Source organism: Oryzias latipes, chromosome 2, assembly GCF_053564925.1.
Source record: "Oryzias latipes strain Hd-rR chromosome 2, Olatipes_Hd-rR_3.1".
Taxonomy (NCBI): domain Eukaryota; kingdom Metazoa; phylum Chordata; class Actinopteri; order Beloniformes; family Adrianichthyidae; genus Oryzias; species Oryzias latipes.
The window spans coordinates 47,756,334-47,778,639 of NC_136238.1; the positions used below are offsets into that span (position 1 = coordinate 47,756,334).

At 42.4% G+C, this 22,306-nt stretch overlaps 1 protein-coding gene and 1 pseudogene across 2 annotated transcripts in view; both read right to left on the reverse strand.

Annotated features, from left to right (window-relative positions):
* Nucleotides 1-22,306, reverse strand: part of LOC144989386 (uncharacterized) — a 167,375-nt gene that overhangs the window by 96,487 nt on the left and 48,582 nt on the right. The window lies entirely within an intron of this gene.
* Nucleotides 13,822-14,065, reverse strand: LOC144990758 (small nucleolar RNA U3; annotated as a pseudogene).

The window sequence follows — 22,306 nt, forward strand, 5'->3', positions numbered from 1 at the left end:
GAACCATCTCGTACTCTGAGGACCTCAGGGACCGGCCTCCTGTTGATTCCCAGAGTCAGAACTAAACAAGGGGAATCAGCGTTTCAATATTCTGCAGCTAAAATCTGGAACAGCCTCCCTGAAGGCGTAAGACAGGCCTCTTCTGTGTTCATGTTCAAATCTAGACTTAAAACATTTCTGTTTAGCCGTGTATATGACTGAAAGGTCCTATCTGCACCTTTCTTTCCTTCCTTTCTTTTTAAATCTTTTTTTTTTTCCTTTTCTTTTAAAGTAAATTTTATGTTGATTATTTCTATGATTTATTGTGATTTTAATGCATTTTTCTGTTTTGTGAAGCACCTTGAATTACTTTGTGTACGAATTGTGCTATACAAATAAACTTGCCTTGCCTTGCCTTGCCTTGCCTAAAACTCATTATTTATCCAAAATGATTGACATTAATGATCACGAACGTTTAAATAATGACAGTGGGTCTAGTTATATGTGATAACAATGTATAGTGAGCAGTGAAATAACTATTGGTTTCCATTTGTGGCGACTGCTGACTGACATTAGGGATGAGATGAAATAGATCCTGGAATTTAGCCTGGTCTGGAGCAGGCTAGCTCCACAGAATAAATCTCCATGGTAACTTATACCATAACATATCCTCCTGCCCCCTATCCAGCTTTAGTGCAACCGGATTGGGGATCAATTGAGCCAGGATCACCAAGATATCCTGGCTTAATGCCTTATCCTACTTTTGTGCAACAGGCCCCTGAAATGGCAGCACTGAAGAAACGCAAGATAGCAAGTGAGAAGATTTCAAACACGGTGGGAAAATGAATATTTCTTTAAGGAAATCAACGGAAAGTGTGTCTGCTTGATTTGCACTGACGATGTTGCCGTAATGAAAGAGTATAAGCTCGTCGGCACTATGAGACCAAGCATCAGAGCAGCTACGCTTCGTACACAGGTGCTGTGTACAAAGAGTAGCTCAGATGTTGGCTAATATAACATAACACAGACGTCCTACAGCAGGGCTGCTCCTTCCTGCTCCTGGACATCTACCACCTGCCTGTTCTCCAGCTCTCCCTGCACTCCTTCCTGCTGATCACCTGGACCAGGTGTGTTCATCCAGTCACAATCTGGAGACATCTGATGGAGCCAATCAGCAGCTAGCAGGGCTTGGAGATCTGGAAAACAGGCAGGTTGGTAGATCTCTAGGACCAGGATTGAGCAGCCCTGTCTTCCAGCTTTCCTTCCCAGAATGCAACAGTGTGACTGAGAATGAATGTTCTCCTGCTGTTGCTGTGAGGATTCTGCAGGTCCGTTCTTCAGTGGTTCTGGTGGTGTTCTGTCTGTCAGTCCCTCCAGGTTCCTGTCAATCATCCACATGTCTTCATGTCTGTTGTCTTCAGTCAGTAGAAGTCTCTGTTTTCAGCTCTACATTGTCAGATCATCAGTTTTTGGTTTCTCCGTGGATTTTCTCCTGTTTCTGTTTCTGGATCAAATCTTGACGTTTCTGCCTCTGAGTCCAGTTTCTGCATTTTGGCTCCTCCCCTTCCTGACAGCTGGATCCAGTGTGACTCCGGTTCTATGTTGGATTCTCTTCTGCATCTGATCCTCTAAACACAGGAAGTTGTTGTGACTGGAAGGATTTGGATCCAGAAAGTTGGAGAACCTGAAGGATCCAGAGTGGAAAGAAGGCTAAACCAATCAGAAAACATTCTGTTCAACAGAAACATTTAGTGTCAGACCCGGAATGAGGAAGCTGTGACCTCACCACAAATACTCTTCCTTTATTTTGAAAATCCCCTGCTGTTTGATTTTGGACTTAGCAGCAGCTTCCTATGTTAAGTTCCAATGTTCCAATTTATTTATTTATTTATTTTTTCTTTTTTTTTTTCCGCTTCCGGGGTTAAGGCAAGACGCGTGGTCGCGGCTCTCTGCAGATACTATCTTCAAATTACTGAAGGAAAGAGAATCGTCCGTTTTTGGGTTCTTTCCATCCATGCGTGTTCGATAGTCGAGAGTGGTAAAACAAACAAGGATTCAACCGGTTTAAAAATACACGGAGTTTATTTCCCTGACAATAGTTCTAAAGCACAGATTAAAACATTAATGCAGATATATCTGGATTCTCAAGTAAAGATCTACTGACGCACAAGTTACATGCGAATTACTCGTAGATTTTCCTAAGAACAATGGAAAACTTTGAAAACAGTCTTTTTAAGATGTGTTTGAATCTCCGCCTTCCGGAAAGATCATGGTCGCTGGTCCTCCGCCCCTGGTCGCTCTGATTCGTCAGCTGATAGCCCGCCTGCTTCCTCTGGCCAATAGCTGACGATTGCCAGCTTCGGATCCGCTCCGCCTCTCGGGGGGCCATTTCACCAGCGCACACAGTCCGATGATCAAAAGAGTCCCCATCTGGTCAGAGTAAATCATTCCTGGACAACCCAAGGTTCCTTTACCGGTATCCAGAGCAAAGGTCAGCTCCAACCTCCACATGAGAACACGAATCTGAACACTTTCCCAAGGATAAGGTGTTCAACCCAGATAGTAGAAATGTAGTCCATGACATATTTATTGCATCTCTGGAAACTCCTAGATTTGCACAAAGAAGTCCTAGTTGCTGCTGCAACTACAAAGCACAAGTGAAGGTCACTGGAGAATAAGTCCTGATGAGTTCAAAATGAGTTCACTTCACACTAAAGATAAAGCTATAACATAATGAAGAATAAGATATTAAAACATACATTTTCTACATTTCCCTCTCTTGATCACACAAAGTGTGATCACCTAAAAGATTTAACACTACAACACTCAAAAACAACAAAACATTACAAACCTAACCTAACCTGACAGCTGTGGTCTAAAGCCCGCACAATCCGGAACACAAAATATTTCAAAGGAGTTAGGCGTCCATGCATGAACGTGCGAGCGAAACCTGTCTGGAGCATCAGTTAAACATTCAGTGTGTAGTCTGACAGGAAAAGTCTCGCGACGGTTCCGTGCTCCTGCGACAACCACCCCGAAGGATGCCCATGCTTACAAGATTGACCTAACCCCTTGGCACAATGTCATTAAATAAAGTTACATAGTACAAAAACTAAAGTAGTAAACAAGGTAAATAAAACAAATTCAAAGTCTAATTCAGTGTAAGTCAAAGTCGAATAGTAAAACAGCATAACCGTAAAAAAGATAACAGTTCCTGTAAAGCAAAAGAACACCTGGAAGTAAGGGGGAGGAAAGCGAGACATGTTAAGGCAGAACAAAATCACACAGATGACTAAAAGAAAAACAGAATTGTTAAACATAACAGCAAGCCTAATTCAGGAATTACTTCCATCTCCTCCATGGGGTCCCATTGGAGGGGCTGTGATACATTGTTCTACCTAAATAAGAATAGCAATACGTAAAATGCAACAAAATCCAAAAGGTCCGTCAGGGCCTCGAACACTCGCGTCCTTCTGTATGTCCCACAAGCTCTGACCAGCTTGGACCAGGCCTCCTATGAACTTCTCAATAAACTTGGTAATTAGAGATCTGATACAGAGGATACAACAGAACAGCGTGAAAGAGCTTGGAGTGTCCACACATACGTACCTTCTCCCCAAGATGAATCTGCTGTGGATCTAAATATTGATTAGCGTTAGGGTCAGGAACTCTAAAATAAAAAGCAATAACCAAAAACCATATCAGAAAAACAAAACACAAGACACAATGAGCTACGAATCATGTTACGCCTGCGCAGGGGAGAGCAGCAAATGTGATTGAAAAAGTCCATCAATGTTTCTCTTCTGAAAGGTCTGCTCCTCCTCGCGCTGTCATTATGAACACAAGTGGGGAAGAAACAAATTCAAGACAAAAAGAAAAGTTCATTAGAGACAGTCGTATAACTGCCTTATCAACCCAGGACAGTGTCGTAAAACTTCCTCATCCGTGCCCAGGATGAGTGAACGAGAGGAACACACACACAAAGCTGTAGAAAAAGTGAAAAAGGTCAATCTGAGTTACCATTTAAACATCCCTTCTAAACAAATACATTTAAATGATAATAATAAAACAATTTGACGATGATAATAAAACAATTTCCTTAAGACTCCCTAATGTCCATCTCCCTCTCTTGGAGTGGAAACATTGCAGAGTCAAACAGAGATAAGGCACAAACACAAAACCAGATTAATTGAAAGGAAAAATATAAATTGATTAAAAATAGAAATTGAACATAAAATAGGAGAACAACAGACAGATCAGTGCACAGTTCAGATTAACAGGCATCCTTGTCCACGGTCCTGTGAAAAGCAAGATCACAAGGTGAAGAAATGAAACCACTTATTGTCGTTGCCTTGCAGCCGTGAGGTCTGTCACACCCTTGTCGTTTAGCATTGACCTCAAGGGGTAGTAGGTTCCACAAAACAAAGAAGAAAATGTCTTCCATAACCACAAAGACTCAAGAAAACCATCATTTCTCTTACTGTCTCTGGACATTTATGCTGCAAAACAGACTTTCTATGCTCCGTAGACATTGAAGAGCCTGTGCTGGAAACAGTTGTACCTAAAAATGGGACTTTCCTTCTGCAACGTTGCAAATTCCTGTTAGACACTTCAAAACCCAAATCAAACAACGTCAAAAGAAGATCTTTCATTACTTGCAGGCAGATTTCCGCAGTCGGTGCTGTTAGCAGGAGATAATCAACCTACATCAAAAACACAACCCTCTAATAGCATAATATCCTGTCGGAGAAACTTTAAAAAGTCATTGAAAATGCCAGGAGAATTTCTAAATCCTTGTGGCAAGCGTGTGTACTGCAAGCGGACACCTTTATACTGTAATGCGAAGAGGTGTCTGCTGTTCTCATGTAATGGAATGCAAAAGAAGGCGTTTGCTAAATCAATAGCAGTGAACCACGCACAAACCACACACATTGTGGGGTTAAAGTTGACAGCATGCTATGTGGATCAGGCACAGGGAGGACTGGAGTAATGATGACTTCACTAACAGCCCTTAAATCATGTGCCATGCGATAAGTTTTATTATCTGCTTGTAAAACCGGTCTCAAAGGAGTAAACCGTGAAAAATATGAATGCTCAATTACACCAGAGTTCCACAAACCAATCAGAATTTCCTTCATCTGCATCCTTCACTCAGCTGCACTGAGATCTAAAAACATTTGCTCCTGCAGTTACCTGAATCTCCACCGGGGAAGCGGTGAAGCATGAACAAACATCAAATGAACCTGTTGACCATGAAGCATCAGAGAGCGTTTGAACATCACCTCTGCATCTTCATGATCTGTCTTCTATCTGCTGCGATGACTGACGATGCAGAAATGCTCCAGAGCTGAGGAGTTAGTTCTTGAATGCAAAGTTATCCTGTACATTTTTATTGAGGGAGAGAAGTGAACACCTGAAAATCACAGTTTAGACAGTTGTGTTGTTAACATCCCTCTCAGTCATGGGTCTGAGTTGCCGAACTTCATGACCAGGGGAGTGCTAATTCTATGTGCGATACAGGTGTGACTAACTTCCGGTATCATTGCAAATGTGAGTGTGTGAATGCAAAATAAACTATACACCCTTTTGACCAATTTATATGTCAGTGTAGTTTAAATACCACGTATGGCTGTCTACCTGATGAAATGCTTCTCGGTACAGTTGATCATCCTCTCTGTCATAATAGAATGCGCAGTTCAGGTCATCGGAGGCGGAAAAATATTGCTTCTAGGACAGGACTCATGGCATCCAAACCCGAAATACATGGACACACCTGGCGTTTCAGGGCCCTCTGGATCCAGCAGGTGTCAGCAGCAGGGGTTGGCTGTGGGGTGTGGCATGGCATCCAGTCTGAAAGAATGCTGGCTCCTGTTTTGACAAAAATGTTCCGTCCCAACAGATTCATAGGCGTGTGTGGTGAATGCACAAATGAATGTTCCACCATCTGGTCAAAAGTCAGTTGGATGGTCTTTTGCCGGGTTTGAGGAGTCATATGTTCATTTGGCAGAGCTGATGGATTGTCCACTAGACTCATCATGAGTTACCTCTGAGCTTGAAAGGGACCATGGCTCCTGCATCACAGAGTGGTATTGTCCGACTTGCCACCTGTGGTCCTCGCCACGGTGGAGGAGCTTGGAGCGGTTGTGGGTGCTGTTCATGTCCTCTGCTCCTGGTTTGTGCATTCTGCTGTTGGGTACCTTGTTGCGGGCAGTCGTTGCCATTTGTCCTGAGCGCCACAGATGCCATTTCCAGCTGCTGCTGGGGGTCCCTGGGTGGCCCACGCCTTCCAGGAGGGGATACCCATCCTCCTGTCCCGGCCTCCGATACCTGAACATTGCTACAGGTCCTGAGGGTATTTAAACTCATCATGTTATTTGCTTTTTTTTAAAAACACCTTCATTATCCAGAATGGATTTTCCCTGCAGTATAAATGACTGTTTTTCAGTTGTTCAACTCCTCCCTTTGCCCTTTTTCTGCAAATGTGCTCTGCAGTGATGAATCAGATGTATTTTAAATAGACTCTTATCACCTTGCAGACGCTCCGATGCATTCTCCATGCATGCAGTCATGGCTTCATTTGATCAGCGGAGCTGACCTGAGGGTCAGACACTCCTAACACGGCTCCTTCCTGTGAAGCCAAAGAACTGAGAAATGCTCTTTTTGTCACTCACCCAATGAAGCAGAGGGGGTTTGCTGTGTAAAGATTTATGAGGTCTCAGGACTGCTCTGCTCTGTGCCTTTCCTGCAACATTAAAGCTATGTGCTGCTTGGAAAAAACATGTTGTTAAAGCAGATTTGTTACTGTCATGCTTTCTTTTCACCATCACCAACTCTATGGATGCTAAAGTCAGTTAATCAATGATGAAAATCAGCAAAGGAAAAAATCCCTAAACTTTTCTCTGAACTATATGACGGATGTGGAGCAAAATCTTCGAAAAATACATTGTCTTAGATGCATTCTGGTGCATACTGGCAGCTAATCATTCACTTTTAATCCAGAAAAAAAAAGACAAATTGTTTTGACTTACTATTAAGGACTTGCTGTCCTACAAAAAGAATTTGGAGAAGTGCTAAAAGCAACAAAATTCCACAATTTAAGCTTTTCCTTATTTAACTAAAAACACAATTCACACTCTAAACCACAACAGGTTCGTTAAAACACAGACAATCAATACGCAGACAATAACTTTTAACCGTTTTCTCAAAACCACACCAAAAGACATAACACAACAAATTAGGCACCTTACAGATAAACAAGATAAACCATTTCACTGAAATGAATCGTTTATCACTAGCATTAACATTCATGTTCTCCCTTCTTCTGTTCTACTAGAACCAGCACCTTTCCTTACCTTACCATACCTTTCTGTGTCCACAGACCCTCTATCACTTCCTATGCCGTTCATTTCTACTTTAATTCACTGCTTTGTCCTTTCCCCATTCTGTACAACATCCACTTACACTGTCTTCAAACTATAATTACATCAAAACATGGGATCTGCTTCAACTTTCATCTTTAAACACCAATAAATCCTTTAACACCAACACTAAGTAATCTGAGAAATATCAAAACATATAAACATATAAAATAAATTAAACATTGCAAACATTCTTTTAAAGGGAGTCCGGATCTAAACCAACAAATACTTACAATTAGTGTCAATAACATTACTTTTTAGCAAAACTTAACTAAATCATGGTAATGAGGAATTACAAAATAAAGTAGAGACATTTATTCAAAATAAGAAAACCGAAATAATTGCAAAATCATTTTACACAAAATATATTGGACCGATATTATCTTACTGTGTTTTAGAAAGATTTGCCCAACTTTAGGCAAATTCCAGAGAAAGTTAGGCTACGTTCGAACAGAGGCAGAACAGAGACTGTTGCTGCAGGCTGCAGCTGCAGTCAAGCTGCTGTTGTGGCTGAAACTTCCATCGGAAGCGCTGCTCATAGACTCCTTTCTACTTAAAAATCTTTTTCGTCGAACTAAGACCACTGAAATTTGTTTTTATCGACGTCTTACAACCGAGGTCATGACCACGCTCAATAATTACGGTATCAGTTGTTATTTTACCACAAATTAGTTCGCAAACTCTTCAGCTTTGTTCCGTGAAAGTTTAGCGGAGGTCGAACATTTCGGTCTGCATGGACGCCGTCACGCCGACCACATGGTACAAACAAAGCCAATCAGAGCTGTCGACGCATTCAAAAGAAACTAAAACGTCCCGTTATTGGCTAATTCGAAACAAGATGGCCACGTCCATAGAGAAAACATTTCACACAGAAACATGGAAAATAAAGCCAAAATTCGCTACTTTCAAACAGTTTTTCATCCCATACTTTCCAAAATCTCATGCATACATTTCATTCATAAGCAGTCACGTCTCCAAAATCTCATACATTCAGTCCGTTCATCAGCGATCACGTCTGTATTGTCATCAGTCAGTCGTCAAGTCATGTTGTCGTTTTTGTCCTGACAAAATGCACAATTTTCCTCATCTTCTGTCAAATTCAGCGCTCATGTTTATTTTGAATCCTTCTTTGGTTTCTCTCCGCGTATAAAAAAATAATTTGTAGAGGCCGAAGCCTCCTTGGTGTTTCCGAAAATCCTAGACGCGCAAAATTAGTTCCTATAATAACTCTGTTTTTCGTAAGGGATTTCTTAACAGGTTGAACAGACACAAACCTAGTCAATTTGCTGCTTTCCAAATATCACAAGCTCCCAATTTGCCAACGTTCAATTTTGTACAGGCCGAACAGACGAAAAACCTGCATAATTATAATTGTCCAATTTTTCAAAATCTTTTACTGCCGCCCAAAGTGTATATTTTGCCACCGTTCAATTCGCTGTTCTAGGGAGGGTGAACCCAACACTTATTTACTGGGGTGCACTCGCCCGTTCGTTCGTATAGGGTACACTGTGCCACCCATACAATCGACTTCTCCTTTAATTTGAGATCATCAATACGCAGACTTTACAAAAGGCTCTGCTCACCATGATTATGAATGAGGCCTCTGAAGAAGTCGACCGCATGGCAGGAAGCATCCCCAGACTTTACGTCGAAAGTCTCAGAAATCTCGTAATAAGCCACTATGATGTGGTCCAACCGGTCTGGTCCGCGTTCTTATCCACCCCCAACTTCACGTCCGGAGGTCACCAAATTGAAGGAAAGAGAATCGTCCGTTTTTGGGTTCTTTCCATCCATGCGTGTTCGATAGTCGAGAGTGGTAAAACAAACAAGGATTCAACCGGTTTAAAAATACACGGAGTTTATTTCCCTGACAATAGTTCTAAAGCACAGATTAAAACATTAATGCAGATATATCTGGATTCTCAAGTAAAGATCTACTGACGCACAAGTTACATGCGAATTACTCGTAGATTTTCCTAAGAACAATGGAAAACTTTGAAAACAGTCTTTTTAAGATGTGTTTGAATCTCCGCCTTCCGGAAAGATCATGGTCGCTGGTCCTCCGCCCCTGGTCGCTCTGATTCGTCAGCTGATAGCCCGCCTGCTTCCTCTGGCCAATAGCTGACGATTGCCAGCTTCGGATCCGCTCCGCCTCTCGGGGGGCCATTTCACCAGCGCACACAGTCCGATGATCAAAAGAGTCCCCATCTGGTCAGAGTAAATCATTCCTGGACAACCCAAGGTTCCTTTACCGGTATCCAGAGCAAAGGTCAGCTCCAACCTCCACATGAGAACACGAATCTGAACACTTTCCCAAGGATAAGGTGTTCAACCCAGATAGTAGAAATGTAGTCCATGACATATTTATTGCATCTCTGGAAACTCCTAGATTTGCACAAAGAAGTCCTAGTTGCTGCTGCAACTACAAAGCACAAGTGAAGGTCACTGGAGAATAAGTCCTGTTGAGTTCAAAATGAGTTCACTTCACACTAAAGATAAAGCTATAACATAATGAAGAATAAGATATTAAAACATACATTTTCTACATTACTTAAGAAGTTGATTTTCTCCAAAAAGAGAGCTGACCATGCCCCCGAAGAAACCCCAGGAATAGTGTCGGCTAAGCTAACGCCACTTTGGGAAATGATGGAAGAGTTCCGAAGATTTCGGGCTCAAAACGAGCAGGGAGAAAACCGGGTCGAGATTCTGGAGAAAAGACTGGACGATGTGGAACAGCAAGTAAGGATGAATAATGTCATTCTCACTGGAGTACCAATCAAGCCTCGAGCGAAGCTGAATGCAGCTGGAGCTAGCGCTGCTAATGCTAGCGCTAGCGTAGCTAGCAGTGCTAATACGGAGATCGATGCGTCGCTGGAGCAGCAAATACATTCATTTCTCACATCTAAAGGGATTTCCCTGGATCTCAATACCATCGAGACCTGCCACCTGCTCCCCAGGAGAAAGGAGACGGATAAACCAGCGATCCTCATCAGGTTTGTGAATCACAAACACAAGCTAGCTCTGATGAATCAACGCAAAAACCTGAAAGGTTCGGCTGCTTATCTGAACGACCATCTGACCAGAAGGAATGCTGAAATCTCAAAACATGCACGGCTTCTCAGGAAGCGTAAGCAGATTGAGAACACTTGGGTTAAAGGCTGCAGGATTTACGTCAAACCACTCGGTCCAGAGGACCGGGCCAAGGTTCTGGTTGTGAACACCATGAAGGACTTTGAGAAGTGTTTGATCACGGTCGTCTGAATCAACGTGGAGTAATAAATCAAAGAGCCAAATAATTTCAAGAAATATGACACCTAGAATCATCACTTTCTCCATAAGTCTGACGTCACCTGAATAACAGCAGAGAGTTCTGACCTGCAGACAACTTGACCTCAACTTTCACCGCAGCTGATATCAGCTGAAGAAGGATATGGACCTGAATCTAATGTCTGCAGACATAACATCGAAGAGAACTATAAACTGTTATAAACCAAGAAGATCGGCTGTTATCAGTAAAAGAAGAAATACCAACCTTGGACAATCGACAGATTGTGGACCCTTTTTATTTTTTTCCCCTTACAGCATTACCTTATTAGAAAAAAAAAAAAAAAATTAAAAAAGTAAAACAAATGATTAATCACTTATTGAAAATTGTTAAATTGATTGACTTTTGATGATATTACTTCACTAGCTCCTAAAATTGATAAAATGATTCAAAAATCTTTCCTAATGTAGCATAACTTTGCACATGTTTTTAACTTTTGATACTTGATGAAATTTTGCTATAATTCCTGAAACAGTGTTGTGTCTACTTTACTGATATAGTATTATGTTTTAAAGCATATGAATGACTTTTAAAAGTAACATAATTTGCATATATTTCAGATGCTGCATTTGCCATGTTGATTTCTAAAGTTATTTTTGACGTAGTACTTAAGTAATTTCATCTTTGGCACATGCTTTATTGATACCTTATGATCTTTAATTCTGTCTGATAAAACCTAGGAACCGGATATTGATAAATCATGTAATAAAATGGTTATAGTATAACGGGGTGGGATTATATAAGTTCGCTTCCTTCCACTCCCTTTCAAGCAATTTTTATTAATTATGTCTAATTATCCTAAGTTTGATTAGTTACTGTATGAATGTATAACTGATGATTATATTGCTTTTGTGTGTATTACTCCTATTTGATTGCTTGAAATAAACCATTTCAAAATCAAAATCAAAAAAATGTTAGGTCAATGGTACAGACGCCATCTGAGGTCCTGCATCGCCATTTGAATGGTGGGCGTGGCCACTTTCAATGTTAAGTCAATGGTACAGACGCCATCTGAGCTCCTGCTGCGCCATTTGAGTTGTGGGCGTGGCCACTTTCAATGTTAGGTCAATGGTACAGACGCCATCTGAGGTCCTGTGGCGCAATATGAGCGGTGGGCGGAGTGAAGGTCTGGCAGCAGGGTGACGGTTTGAGTGACAGCGGGTAGAAAACACATCCATCTAGTGAATGGATCCATGGTTCTCCTGAACTTCCATTCATTCTCTTCACCTGCTGGTTCCCTCTGGGGGCAGCGGGGTTTCAGGAAGCGTCCTGCCTGCTGGTGGCCAAAGGCGGCTTCACCCTTCAGTCTGCTGCAGGGCCCATGGAGCTGGAGCATTGATCTGGCTATGCGGCTCCAGGAGGAGAGCTGGCGGCCAGACAGAGAGCTGCTGCTGATGGAAAGACAGCCAGATCATCTCCTGAACTTTAGCTTTCTGGTTTCCATGGAGACCATCAGATAAAGGTCCCTGATTTGATTCTGGTTTGTAGTTTTCCTCTGGGGTTAACATGGGACAGCAAGCCTTCAAAGTGGGTCAGAGAGACGGAGAGACGGCGGAAGCGTCCGTCTTTCAGACTCATCAGGAGAGAAGATGACTGAACGGAGAGAATCTGAAGGATCCAGACATGGAGACGTGATTCCCCATGATTCTGGAGAACTCTTCATCATCCAGAAACCTGACCTCTCAGCATCATCCGTGTCTTCATGCAGTGGAAATGACAGAAACACAGACACCGCTCCATGTGGCCATCAGGCTGAAAACATTAGCTGGAAGCTCCGCCCACAGGCGGCGTCCAGGTCAGGAACACATTTGTGGACAGACGGCGAGCAGAGAATTATCCGCGCGGTGAAAGAGAGGCGGTCAGTGTGGACGCAGCTGAACAGAAATGTATTCATGTTCATTCAAAACAAAGAGGACACTTTTGAATAGGAGGCAGAAAGGGCAGGTGTTCAAACCCCCCTAGGGTCCTGTGTGTGCACGTCTGACCAGCATCAACCTGTTATTTCTGTTGGTTCTGATCCAGAAAGGTTTTTAATTACCATTTATTTGTCATTAGTGTTCAGAGTTCATATAATTTTGCATTTTTCAAGAGGTTTTCTGAACTTTTAGAGCTTTTCCAGTCTGGTTCTACTGGTTTTATTGGAGTTTTTACTGTTTTTATTGTTGCTCCACGTGACCCAAAGGTCTCTGCTCGTCCCTGCTGTGCAGCTCTGTCCTTCCCCTCTGTCATGTGTTCATCCGTCCACATGAGGGCGCCGTCTAGGTCATGCTTGGTGAGCTGGAAGCCAAGAAAAGCAGGGAATAATGGAGAAAATGAAAGACCTGAGGAAAGCTGCAGTTCAGCCTTCAGGAAGAAAAGTTTAGACCAATAATTACAGAAATAAAAGATAAAAAATGTTTTTATAAATCTGAAAGTCACCAAAGTGTTTAACAAACTTTTTCATAAAGTGAAAAGGTCAAATGTTTATGTGTTGGAAGTCCCAACCTGACAGATGAGCAGAATAATAAGGCAGGCAAAGCCGTAACACTGCCCCCTGGTGGACAGGAACGCAGCAGTGCAGCTTCAGGATGGAGTGGCTTCCAACAGATCAGATCAACGTTCTGCTCTCTGCTAAAGAGGCAGAACGTCTCCTTCTAAGAAGAATCCAGAGTTCCTGATCACAAACATCAACTGAAGCCCAAATCAGAGCTGATCAGACTGCATGGAGCCCAAGCTCCAGAAAAGAGGAGAGAAGAAGAAGAAGAAGTCGTCCACATGAAGCTTCACCTTAGAGGAAAAGAGGAGCTGCTGAACTAAAGTACTCGAGTACTGAGGAAGACTTTCAAGCTCTGATGGATTCTGTAGAACATTTGGAACTAGAATGTAGAAAGTGCTTCAGTTCCATCAGCTGTCAGTCTGCAGCAGCTTCATCTGCTGCCTCCATCCTCTCTCTGTGAGTCTCTGCAGAGTTTTTCTGCAGCAACAATGACAAAGACTGAAGCTGCTGTGCTGCCCTCTAGTGGCAGACATGGCATCTGCAGCACACATTTCTACTTGGTTGTTTTCTGCTTTCATGAAAAGAAACAAAAAATATTTAATCTTAATACAAACCAACAGTCCACTCAGACAATGTTTCCTCCTTCAGTGTCACATCCAGAAACACTGAACAGTCTTCATCAGTGAAGAAGACTCTCATCCTCTCACCAGCTTCCTGCTCTGAAGGAAACATCTTCATCATCATCATCATCATCATCATCATCATCATCATCATCATCATCATCATCATGGACAGCCAGACCAACCTCTGTAGAAACACAATCCTCTAGTTCCAGACTAAAGAAATGATCCCTGAAAGTAGAGTCTCAGTGAGTTCTGGATGTTGTTTGTCCTCTTCTGTCTGCAGACAGGAACTCCTACTCCTGGTCTCCTCCTGCAGATCACAGACTCACACCTCCTCCAATCAGACTGCAGCTTGTTTCTGAATAAAAAAGCATTTTAGTTCTTTTCAATCATTAAAGTAATCTATCAATGAAATGTTGAAATAGCTTCAACTCCACCAAGTATTCCCCAACATCTGTGTCCAGTTGTGTCAAACTATCTTCTTCTCTGTTGGGTTCAGCTGTCTCAGAGATTAGTGGTCATCCTAAAGCCTTCATCTATCTGATCACAGATGGATTGGTCCTTCTGGAACCTTATCAGACATATCAGGAACCTTCACTAAGCCACATCCTATGTTCATCTTTACTCTCCATGAAGTGACTGCAGCAGGAATTGAGAGACCAAACAGTTAACTTAGCAGTCTGTGATCTGCAGGAAAGGGGTTTATTCAGACATACCTCTGGTTTGTCTGAAGATTAATAACCCCTCTTGTTAAAGTAAAATATGTCCAACACAAGAGGCCCTCAGCTCTCATATGCCTACCCAGCTGTTGGACAGGACAAGTTAAAAAAAGAAGAAAAAAGGAAATGAGGATCTATTGGTGAGTCACAGTCCTGGAAACATGAGTTGTGCTCTGATGAAGACGCCTGATCCAAATGTGGATTTTTGAAATGTTCTTCATGAGATTCAAACTGATTGAACACAGAGAGGCCCAGAGTGACCCCCATTTCTCCAGTGGCTGACTCCGCCCCTTAGGACGTCCCCCTGTGTGGATCAGTGGAACCTGCTGCAAATGCAGGCTCTGGTTCTAACTGCTGGATCAGAAGTGGAATGGGAGCTGTAGTGGTGTGTCTGCAGCTGGATGTGGAACACATGAGGGAGGGGTCAAAGGTCAATGTTGTCAGTCTATTCTCCAACAATGCTCCAACATCTTCAAAGGTTTCTGGTCCCAAATCCAGAGTGGAGCTGGTAGGACGTGATCATTTCAGCCTCAGATTTGGGATCTGTCATCTCTCTGCCACCGTGACACCGAGTGATGAGTTCAGGCTCCAAAGCGGCCCCATCGCTGGCTTTAGGGACTATTCCAAAAGCTTTCAATGATGGCGGGGAATGAACATTAGGAACAGATGACGGCTTGAAATGTCTGCTGTTGGTTTCTGATCCAGACAGAAATTCAATCAAATGTCTGTGAATCCAGGATTTCCTTAGAATCTTTGACTCTAGATTCAGATCCATCTGCTTCAAAGGATGAAACTGCAGCTAAAAGTCTTTCAAAAGTCCAAATCCTCAAAGATGAAACAGAAAGTTCCTAGAAAGTCAAATGAAAAACAATCAGATTGTCTCAGATAAACCCGTTTGGAAGTTAAAGCAGAGAAACAAAGAAAGTTCCAAAAGCTAAAAGCCTGAAATCAAGAAAAGTCCAAAGAAAAACAGAAATCCACATTTGGATCAGTAAAGACATGAATTCTCCAGAAAGATCCAGAAACAGCTCTGAGCAGCAGCCATGAAGGGACTGAGAACAGACGGACATCAAAGCAGAATCCAAGCAGCACCTTCATCCTGATGAAGCTCCGCCCTCTGACCTTCAGCAGTCATCTCCAGGCTCCGCCCCCAGTCTGTGACGGCTGGATGATGCTGTCCTCCACCTGCAGCTGGACCTGGATGTTCTCTCAGACCATGTGGCCTCATGGATCAGAAGGTTGAGGGTTCAAGTCCCTTCATGGTTGAAGTCAGACAGAAAGTGAAGAAGAGGGAACATTCAGAGCAGTTTCTGTGCTGTTTGCTTCCTCATGAGTCCCGTCTAGATCAGGTCTGGATCCCAGTCAGAAAGGGATCAGGAAATCTGCAGATCAAACCTTCATTTACTGAAATGGAAAACATCAACTGACTTTCTACACATTCTACTTCCATTCATCAAACTCCAACAGGAAGAAGATTTACAATCAATCAAATCTGTTGATTTCCTGACAAACCTTGTTTTCTCTTCCTGTTTGAATGTTTGATTGTTTTCAAACATGAAGAGAGTTTTTTTTCCTGTTTTTAGCTTGAAATTTCTGTTGAAATGTAAAGGTTCATTCAGAATTCCCCAGTGGCCTCATGTTGGAGGAGGGGCTTCATGAGATGGGGGCGGAGCTTGAACACACACCGCTTCCTGGAAGCCAAACTCAGGCTAAGTGGAGGAAAAGTTGGGATTTGTGGTGTTTGTAAAGATCTGGAATGGTTTCCTCCCACAAAAAGGCCTTTTTCTAGTTTCCTGCAGATGAATTCTTTTCCTGCTGGGAGTTCTCATCTGGGTTTGCAGATTCTTAGTTGGAGGAAAACTTGGAGCAAATTCTTCCCAGAAAAAGATTTTCTCTGGAGTGAATTGACATGAACAGAGTGAGTTTGGACTGAAAGCAGCAACAGGGAGGAGATGTTCATCAGAAAACAGCTTTCTGGAGGAGTTGGAAGACGTCAACAGTCACAGTGATGGTGAGGAGGAGGAGCTAAAGATGGAGGAGCAGCAGGAGGAGGTTCTTCACTGAAGGAGAGCACAAGTCCAGCTTGTCAGTGCTTTGCTGATTGGCTAGTTGGATGTGTTCTTTGATGAGCTTTTCAATCTGACGTCTGCTTGGAGGACTGTTTTCATCCTTTTGGATGATTCCACTATTTGAACCAGACCTGGAACTAGAAGAGACTCAATGAGAACAGAAAGACAAGAAAGGATCCAAACCAAACTCTTCTTCTGTCTGACTTCAACCATGAAGGGACTTGAACCCTCAACCTTCTGATCCATGAGGCCACATGGTCTGAGAGAACATCCAGGTCCAGCTGCAGGTGGAGGACAGCATCGTCCAGCTGAAGAAGAGGAGGAGCTTCTGCTGCCTCCCTCAAAGAGGAAGGTGGAGGAGGTGAGAGGCTGCACTGGAGCTTTGGACCAAACCCTGTGATGGATGAACAACATCTCCAGGCTGTTTCCAGCCTGACCAGGAGGATCAGAAAACAGCAACAACTTCTCCTCCATCAAACCATGATGTCACCACCAGCAGGTGGAGACAGATATGAGCAGAAATTCTCCAGTTGGCTTCAGATTTCAGAGTTTCCCAAACAAGCAGTAGCACAACTCCACTTTTCTCTCCAAGCCCATCCTCTGAAATCTGATCTTCTGAGGGACGAGAACACATGGAGACTGAGACTACCGGAGCATCACTAGAAGGACAGTTGGACTCCCCTCTGGAGAAAGAAGGCTGGAGCATGTTGACGTGACAAACTCCACATTTCTTCTCTTTGTCAGGAGTTGGGATCCTAAAATTGGTGTCATTCATTTTCTTTTCCAGCTCATATGGAGCAGAAAACTGTGCCTGTAGGCTGGAAGCAGGCAAAGGCAACAACAGCAACACTTCCTCACCTGCAGCTGTTGTTGTTTGTGTGTTGATCCACAAACACATGCTGTGAAGAGGAAGCTGCAGTGAAGGCAGCCATGTTGGAGCCTCACACATGTTCTCATTAGGATCAAATGAACCAGTGTGTTTGAGACTGAAAGAAAGACTGAAGGACAAAGAAATATGAAGATTCATTCAGGATCAAATCCAGACTTTATTCATGTCTGCAGACAAAAAAGCTGCAGACATTTTACAGACACAATTGAGGTTTTTCAACACTTTTCTGAGCAGAAGATGCAGTTCTGGATACAGCCAGAAGGTGTCGCCCTTCTCATTTCTAATCCAAGTTCAAACTACAGACCTGACTGATTTGGTTTGGTTTTTGTTCTTTTATCCATCATGTATGAAGACATCAGACCTAGAATTACAGAAAAAACATCAAAAATGTTTCACAAACTTATTTTAATAAACTAAAATGTATAATTTTTGTCTATTGGAAGTCATTTGAAGTGAAGCTGTGAAAGTGACCACATTTGTTCAACAACCTCATAGCAACAAGAAACAAAGCAGATTTCTCTCCAAAGAAGTTTTTTTCCTCCGTTTTCCATCCAAACAAAGACAAACAGATGTTCTGTTTGGCAGAAATGTGTTTCCACCCAGAGGAACCTGCAGCAGCTGCTGATCCATCAGAAGATTCTGGACCTGCAGAGACTTCCCACACAGCTGCCTCTGCCTCCAAAGAAGCTGCTGATCTGCATGGAGAGAGAGAGAGAGAGAGAGAGAGAGAGCTCCAAGTCTCTGCAACCAGAGAACAGAAGCACAGAGCTGAAGCAAACATCCCAGAACCTTTGCTTTGGGAGTTTGGTCCGCTTCAAGACAAAGTCCCACATGACAGAGATCAAAGTGAGCTAACCAAGCGCTTCATCCAAGAGAAGCAGCTCCAAAGCACAAAGACTCCGTCTGGTTGCAGGAACTCTGGGAAAGAAGGAGCAGGAGGAACTCCTGCAGGAATCTCTGCAGGAAACATCAGCTTGGAAAGAAGAGCTGACTCAGCTGAAACATCAGCTAACATGTCAGCAGTCTGTGGCTGAGACCAAGTCAACACTCCTGCAGAGAGAGAGAGAGAGAGACAGAGAGAGAGAGAGAGAGACACACAGAGAAAGACATAGAGAGAGAGAGAGAGAGACACACAGAGAGAGAGAGAGCTGGAAGCTGCTGTCAGTGCAGAGAAAAGCAGGACAGCTGAAGCTCCCAGACTCTCAGCCCAACAGCTGAAGGAGTCCTCTGGACTCCAAGCTGATCTGCTCCCAATCCAAGAACATCTCCAGAAGGACAAAGACTCCTCCCTCCCTCCCTCCCACCTCCTGACTGACTGACACCACAGAGGGAGGCAACAGTCCCATGGAGACCAGCTCTGATGGAGAACCACAAGAACCTGGAAGGAGAACGGCAGCAGAGAACGGCAGCAAGAACAGTCCTCCCTTTTGGGGGAGATCTCCTCACTCACAGAGACCCTCAAGAAGAAGGAGGAGGAGGAGAAAATGATGCTTTCAAAGACCTTGATGGACACATTCAGTCAGATCAAAGAGGAGATTGAAAACCTGCAGAAATCTGGGATGCAGAGATTCCTTCAGTTTTTCCAAAGATCTGAAAGACAGAATTGATCCAAACTGGATTGATTTTGGTACTTTGAGTTTTTCTATATTTGACACAAAACAAATTGGGAGGAGTCATCTTTATGAAGTCCATCAGAATCAGAATCCATCAGAATTTTTGATGGACGTATAATCTTCATACACCGTCATTAAAATCTCAGACGCCGTCTCACCAAAGTGTAGAGCTCTCTTTTTTTCTCTATGCGTTTCCATGGTGACTCTGGAAATCTGTGATCCATTGAGAATGTCTTTATGTACTTGCTGTGCCCGCGCATTAACCCAGGGTCACCAAGTCAAGCGTCATTACGGTAATTCATATCCGGTCTTTTGAAACCAACATACCCAGAGTAAGCAAGTTCAGGTGGATTTCAACCAGAGTTCAGGCTTAAAGTCAGGCTAGTTTAAACATGCTTTCTGGAATACCCCCCTGGTTATTTTAGTGGAGTTTTAACCACCAAATGTGGTGTTTTTTTTATTAAAAGAGTTCTGGATATTCCCTCAACGTTGGAGTCTGGTCCTGCATTTGGCTCATCCTGGTTTACCGTAACAAAGCCTCTTTCTGTGCTGCAGAATCAGCTGATTCAAGGTGATTGCGTAATCACCTCCCTACTGTGCAGAGCTACATCTCAGTGTGAGGCTGCTTTCTCCACATAAGAATCTGCTGGGATTGTGTCAACTCTAGATTAGTTACTGGAATAAAAAGAATGGAAACACTGGAGATAAAGCCCCTGTGTCAAAGCACATGTGTGTGTTTTATTTCAGAACTTATGTCAGTAAGCTTTAGACTTTGTTTTGGTTAGTAAACATAAAATCCAACATTATTCTGCATTTCAGAGCAATACAACATTGCTCCCAAGAGCATTTTTAACACACTCTGCTATATTTATAAAGATTACAGCCATCTTAGACGTTGAAAATAAAAAAGGAGAGAAAATGAACAGGACGACCAGCACTGTAAAACACAATTATCATATCATAACAATAGACTGAAAGATCACCTCAATAATAAATTACGCAACAAAGCGTAAAATTAATTAAAATACAACATTGTGGATTTTTATTCCCACTGTTCTTGTTATTTGCAGTGAGGGGGTCATTTGATATATTTGGTTCTTTACTGCACTGTTTTTTCTAAGTTATTACATTGAAGTGAGTAAATTATTACAAAGATCCACTAATATTTTTTTAACATTTAATTTCAGTGTTCTAAATAATGCTACATGCATCAGTCCACTCCATGAAGCAGTTGGGGAAGAAAAAAACAGCTACACACACGTGTCAGGCAGTTAGCCAATTCCAGCTTCTATACTTGCATCAACTTAAAAAAATAATATCTAACACATTCTGAATATTAACAAGGAAATCCTACATTTCAAATTGAATTTTTCCTTAAAGTAAATACAAAATAAAGTTGAAGTAATTACAGAAACATATAAGCAACTTTTCTCCTCTTGGCTTCATCATGCGCTAGCATGCTAGCTCGTTAGCTTGCCAACTCATCCAACTTGTGGTTAATTTATTTAAAAAAAAACTGAAAAACAATCTTCTACTTACCAGGATATCTCTTTAAACAGAACTCTGTTTGAAAATCTTTAGAATACTCCTTCAGTGTCGATTTGTGCCAAGTTCCTATTTCTGTATGTGTTCCAGAAGCACACTGATGTCCTCTCATCTCACTGTGTCGTCACAGATGGAAAAAACCTTGAGAAATATGGAGATATTTCTGCCCCCATGTTGCACACAAAACTTTCTAAGTTGCAAATGAAAATATTAGATATTTGCTTTTGTAGGAAATAATATGTCGCTTTGAGATTACTTTCCTTGCGTGTTCAAAAAAGTCGAGGGGAAGATACCACGGGAGTCCACTGGATTAAGTTTAACAAATTTATTCCCTAACAATATTTCTAAAAACAGAGTAAAACAAAATAAAACAGATCATCTGGGTTTTCAAAGTTTCAGAGCTTGCACAGCGCCAAAATTACCAACATCTTAACATGCCAGCCTGTTGAGAACAACGAAAGTTCCTCCGTCCAGCTGTTTTAAAATGTTGGTTTCAGTCTCCTCCTTCGTAACACAGCATGGCGCCCAGACTCCTCCTCTGGACGCTCGGATTGGCTGGCAGGGAGCCCGCCTACGTCCGTCAGTCCATATTTGGAATTACAGCATTTGGTCCTGGCTTCCTGCTTCAAACGTCCAGGGGGGTTATTTCACAGACGGACATCTGTCCGACCACTAACTGTGTCCCCATGGGGGTCTAGCACAGTCGCCCGGATCCTTCTCCGCAGGCAGTCAGTCCCAACTCTTTGTCCTTCTCATGTGAGTTGACACCTTCAGGGTTTCCCATGATTAGAATTGAATCCTCGAGATAATTCAATTCTGGTACATGTCAGATCTACAGTTAAGCTTCCAGATGGTCTTAAAAGATCAAAGACTGTTTTCTCCTGAAGGGGGATGAGTTCGAAGCTGCAGCATCAAAACCTCTTTACATATGCAATTATCAGGAAGTCCCTTTTAATTGAAATGACTGAAACCCACACACAGTAAACCTGAAAGAAAACCTTCAATGAAATAAAGATACGATAAAAACCTAGGAGAAATAAGGACCAAAGAAATATAAATTCCTTGTTTTTAATAATTTTTTATTCTGCTTTACTTTTTTTTGCTTTCAAAAACGTTTTTTTTTTTTGCGTTTGCAAAATGCATGTTTTTGCATGCGTTGTGTCAAATCTCGCTTTTGTGCTATCTTTGATTTTGCTGACCACTTTGAGCACGACTTAGCGTTATATGACTGCCACTGCCAGCGCCAAGAAAGTTTTTGCATGTGTTGCGTGTCATCTCACTTCTTTCCTATGTTTGATTTTGCTGAGTTAAGTTTCAGTTTAGTATTCAGTTTTTCAGATTAGTTTGACAACATTTTCAGGAACGAGGAGAGATCTTTTAGCCGTAACGATGTCCCCAGCATTAGAAAAAAAACCTCTCACTCAGGACAGAGGTTGCACAAATGGAGAGATACCTTTTTGCCAATTTTGCAATATGCTTCTAGCTGGTCTCATTGGTTCTTCCCAATTCAAGAGGGTTAGCATCAAGAGGGATGCATCCTGTTGCTCTGTATTTGGTAACCTTTACCTTCATCTCCTCCAAAATAGCAGACTTATTTTCCACCGGCAACTGAAAGACTTTGCCAAACAGTTCAGTCATTACTAATTACAG